The sequence below is a fragment of the Vicia villosa genome, linkage group LG2, assembly GCF_029867415.1.
Source record: "Vicia villosa cultivar HV-30 ecotype Madison, WI linkage group LG2, Vvil1.0, whole genome shotgun sequence".
NCBI lineage: Eukaryota > Viridiplantae > Streptophyta > Magnoliopsida > Fabales > Fabaceae > Vicia > Vicia villosa.
This window is the reverse complement of record NC_081181.1, coordinates 64,200,147-64,205,952: the sequence shown is the minus strand read 5'-3', so window position 1 is coordinate 64,205,952 and position 5,806 is coordinate 64,200,147. Positions and strand designations below refer to the sequence as shown.

At 31.6% G+C, this 5,806-nt stretch overlaps 1 pseudogene; it reads right to left on the bottom strand.

The window, feature by feature from the left end:
• Positions 1–974: 974 nt before the first annotated feature.
• On the bottom strand, positions 975–4,699 carry LOC131649249 (uncharacterized; annotated as a pseudogene).
• Between the last annotated feature and the right edge of the window lie 1,107 nt (positions 4,700–5,806).

The following is a 5,806-nucleotide window of genomic DNA, read 5'->3' as shown; positions in this document are numbered from 1 at the left end:
AATAAATTGTTATATATTTATTTTTAATTTATTGAGATTGATAGTAAGAAGAAATAAGTGTTATTAATTTAGCATTATCAATGTGTGCACTTATTTATAACTATACAATTTAATAATTTAAATTTATTAAAAAATGAAATTTCATATATATTATCCTTTAGACATAAATCAAAATTACAAGATACAATTCATAATTTTGCATCAAATTATAAATTTACTTTATACTAATGTATGAATGACTAAAGATAAAATTATGTTATTTTTTGAATGAGGTTAATGGTAGTGCATTGACAACGTAAAATAATTTTACACTGTCATCTAAATAGGATTCATCAATTAGCTATATCATTTAACTTTTTTAAATAGCAGTATAACTTGGCGCTTAACATGATTGTGATTGGTTGACAGTGAAAAAAATTATTTTACACTATCAGTGCATATCCTTTTTTTTTTCTCTTTTTATATTTTTATGTATGACTCCATTAAATTTTTGTAAAAATTCAAATAAGTCCAAACCACATTAATTTTGTTTAGTTTTGTTTGATTTTATTTTTAAAAGTCAATAAAATCAAACCAAATTACATATTTTTTCTAGCAGTTCAAATAATTTTTAATGTTAAAATCGCTCAAACCACATCACAAACACCTCTTACTTGACAGATGTTTTATTGCTAATTACTAAAGAAATATTTGATATGGATAAGTAAATTTTTAACAAATATATTATTCATAAATATTAAAGAAAAAAGAGACAAATATATGTAAAAAACATGGGAACCACGACTATTTTTAATACTTATAAAACACGAAAAAAAATTAAATTTTCTTAAAATTGTACAAAATAATTTTAACAATTTATTACAAGTACTTAAAACTAAATTAGGATAATTACTAATACATTTCATTGTGTTGCAAATCAGGGGCGGATCCAGACATTACATATTGGTGGGGCTAAACAAGAAAGAAACTACAAACTAAATCATATTAAAATCATTTGGATAAAGTTCAACCATCCTTAGTAATTTTTCACATCAAAAGCTGCAAATGATGATGAAGGACTTAAACATGAAACACATTGTAAAAGCTCAGTATTCTCTTCATCAAACCTTGCATTGAGCTCATGCAACTGCAAATCTAAAACATTAAACAAACAATCGTGCTTATAATGATGCAAATTAGAAATACTAGAAATTGTAGCGTGTCGCCTAGGTTTCTTCCCTTGCACATAGGGTGCATCCATATCAGGTACATCAATATCATGCTTATTGCAAATTTCCATAACCTTAGATATAAGTTCTTCCCATCCATCATTCCTCATTTCTTGTAATTCTTGTTTGGTAGCATTAACAAGTGACAAAGCATTCAAATGATCTTGATCACGCTTTTGTAACGCTACACTCAAATCATTTGTAAATCCTAAAATCTCAACCATCATATATAACATGAAGATAAAATCAAAAGTTTGAAGCACATCTAACAAAAGCATAGTTTCACCATATTTTTCAAATGACGTATCATTCCCAACTTCTTCAAGAACCCCAATAATCGCACCATACAAAGTCATCAAACTAGTGAGAGTCCTAAAGTGGGAACCCCAACGAGTGTCACCTGCTCTAGCAATAGATGATTCTTGATTTAATCCACTACTAGTCTCTATCTGACCCTCTTCAATCAATTTAGCAAATTGAGTTACTTGTTTGTCCGGAAGCTATTCTTGTCTCTTATTAGAAGATCGTATGAAATTAACAAGCATATTGACCTTACCAAAAAAACCACTAACATCTTTGTGAGTCTTAGCACATGTAACAAGTGCCAATTGAAGTTGATGGGTGAAACAATGCACATAATAAGCAGATGGATTCTCATTTTGGATTAAAGTTCTCAAACCATCAAACTTACCTTTCATATTGCTAGCTTCGTCATACCCTTGCCCTCTAATGCTAGAAAAACTCAAGCCATTAATAGACAATAACTTCTCAAGTGCCTCCTTAAGTGACTTAGCACTTGTTTCTTTAACACTTACAATGCCAAGAAACCTTTCTTTTACCAAACCTTCATAATTAACATAACGAATAACAACAGCCATTTGTTCTTTACCAGCAACATCACCAGATTCGTCAATCAAAATACAAAACACATCATCCGCAATATCACATATAATTTGTTGAGTTATTTCACAAGCACAAGCAGTGGCAAGATCTTTTTGACTCTTAGGGGCTATCATAAGGTTATTTCCCGGAGCACAATCTATTACACTAGCTATCTCGGGGTTAATTTCCTTTAAAGTGTCCACCAACTCAAGAAATGACCCCTTAAATAAAGAGTTGAGGGACTCGTCACTCCCTCTAAATGGCATGCCACACCTCAAAAGAAACTTAGTAGCTATAAGGGATGTGTTTACATGAATATGATATTCGACATTCATTTGCTTAGTTTGATTATCAAATGTGGCCTTAATACTTTGATTTGGGTTCATGAGAGCATATCCCATATGCACACAATCAACATGACTATTAGAAGTGGCATGATTAGCCAATCTTTGAGCATTCTTCCAGTTACCAAAACCGTCTTCCACAAAGTGATTCCCTCGATATTTAGAGACATTTTTAAACAAAAAACATGGCAAACAAAATGCTAGGTCCTTAGATTCACTATAATCAATCCAGTCATACAAATCAAACCAATTTTTGCAAAATCGACGTCTTTGTTTACCTTGAGCAGACCAAGGGTAAACAAAATTGTTAGGAGGTTGATGACGACCTATTTTTAAATAAGCTTTTCTTACCTCATTTTGGATGTCAGGATGATAGCTTGAAATGGGAGACCTAATTCCTGGATCCGTTTCCAGCAATTCATAATCAACAACTTTGATAATCTCATTTGAATGTTGAGTTTCTGATGCTTCTAGATTCGTCGAAGAAGTAGCTTTGTCTCTAGAAAGTACCGAAAAAAATTTCTTCATCCTATAAAGAGAATAATGAAATTATTTAAAATATTTATTCATACCAATATTATAAGAAAATATTGAAGCTAATTAATTATGAAGGAAACCATTTACGATAAATTGAGAAAATTAAAAAAAAATTTAACAAATTTGGATTTTAGGATTCTACCGAAAAAGAAGAAAAATTGAGGAAAAATTAAAATACTCACTTTACCTTAGATTTTAAATCACCCATAAATAGATGTATCCAAACTAAATAGAAAAATTGGAGTAAAAAATGAAGGATTAAACAATGAGAGGGAGAATGAAGGGAGAATGAAATAGATACTAAACTCGTTACAGAAACAATGTCATGTGAGAGAGAAAACAAAAATTTTAATTTTTTTCTTTTATTGCCTAGTCTCTCTACATATATTTATATATATAATATAAAAAAGTAATTATTTTGATGTTAAACCTGTTTCCTTGCCGCCGCCAAATTTGTTATAAGCTACTAGTAGTACTATGTTGTTACTGTGAAAGAGAAAAAGTAGGTTTACTTTTTATTTTCTTTTACAAACTAATATATATATATATATATATATATATATATATATATATATATATATATATATATTATAAAAAAATGAAAAAATTTAGTGGGGCTTTAGCCACACCTAGCCTCTTCTCGTGTCCCCCCATGTTGCAAATGTATATGATTCGATATAAAACGTATTTACTATTGTTTTAGTTATTTGATTGTAGTTATATAAATTAAATTTTATATAGATTTTTTAATTACTCAAATATATTATTTATTATATATTTTACTACCATTGGACATGATAGATAATAATGATATTCAAAACAAACCCGTGCGATGCACAGGTGTTTGTCTAGTTAATTATTGAGAGAAGTATACACGTCATTGAATGCAATGAGAGAGATACTTGGGTCATTAAATGCAAAATGGTAGGTGCAATAGAAAATATTATGGGGGTTCAAATATCAAAATATAGAGATTATCAAATAATAGGAATACATGTAAGAAATATGAACAGGAATCACAAATTTGGCATCTGAACATAGGCACATGTTCATAAGTTCGACGTAGTTTCGGAACACCACATACAAACCATAAGTCACTAACGGAACCATGAATAGAACACCATTAAAACATAGCCACCATCAAAGCAGAGTCACTAACAGTACATGTACCTGTAAAAATGATCATTGCTTCCCCAACTCAAGTGTGTAATCTAAGCCGGGGTAAGGTCAAGAGAAACGCAGTATAAGGTCCTCTTGAAAGTAATTACCATCACAGCATGACTGTGGGTGACGATAATACACCTCTGAGCAAACCAAGACTTCACCCTATCCTAGTGTTCCTATAGTTCACTCATAGCCTTTGTATTAGGCCTTTTACCTCATGGAACAATCCCACCTGCCAAAGAAAATCCAGACAGTCCCGCAATATCCAGATGCAGGAAATAAAAGCGCAAGTAGGATGCAATACAAACAGATAAACATGCAAATCAGTAAAGAAAATAAACACCCAAAGACAAGAAACAAGCAAGCGTTACGATTGAATCGCATAAGGGAGTGTCCCCAACAGAGTCGCCAATATAAAATTAGAGAAGTTATGGGTTCATTTGCATACCGTGAACCCCGTGTGGCTCCGCCCCTAACCTCAGGTATAGCAAGTGTAATCTCATGGGTACTGGTGTAAGAAGCTTGTTCCAAAATGGGAGAATCGGGATAAGCTTCTTGAGACATGGTCCTGGTCTGGCTTAAATAAAAAAATACAATATTAATAATTATGTAATTGTACTATCAAAATTTACAGACAATACACATAACTTTTATGTAGCAAGAAAATAGATGGATAAAGTCATGTTGTTAGGGCTGAAAAATTACGTAATATTACTATGAAAACAAATTGTTGAGTGCATATTACGTCTTACTTTTTTTTTCAAAAATATATATTTTCTTTACAACAATGAGACGATGAAGATCAAACTGCCATGTCATAAACTATCCTAAATACCAATTTGGATCCTCGACGTCTGATATGTATGCAGCCATCTCTACCGCAATATTTAAACCCCTTGATATATTTTTTTAATTAGCAACCGCTTGATATGTAAAGGCTTGTCTCAATTTATTTATCAACAACTATCGTTCAAACGGGAACTACCGTGCCCGTTATCCCGCTTTTTTAGTTCGCTTACGCGTTAAAATATAAAGCGGTATTTTTTTGTGTAAATTTTGTGATATGCACTTCCGTGGTCATTTTTTGCCTTTTTAGCGCACACGTATTAAAAATTAGAAATATCTAAGTTCTCTCTCACTCCTCCTTCATATTAAAAATACTCTCTCTTCCCCATCCTACTAAAAATATTTTCTCTTTCTCTACAAATTTTTTATCTCTCCCCCATTCCTACTAAAATTATTCTCTCTTTACTAAAAATAGTCTCTCCCCCTCTCTATCTCACTCCCTCTAAAAAAAAATCTCTCTCCCCCTTCCTAATAAAAATATTTTCTCTTTTCCTACAAAGTTATTCTATCCCCATCTCCATATCCATCTCTCTCCCCATTCCTAGTAAAATTTTTCTCTCTTTACTAAAAATATTCTCTTCCCTTCTCTATCTCATTCTCTCTTCCTACTAAAAACACTCTCTCCTCCTTCCTACTAAAAACTCTCTCATATACCAAGAGAAATAGTGTACACAGACCTCTCTCTCTCTCCCCTCAGATATACTAAGAAAAATAGTGTATATAGATGTTACTCTCTTACAGACGCGCACGCATATATATACCAAGAGAAACAATATGCATATAACATGAGAAATAGAAAAATCTTACAGGCGCACACGCACATAT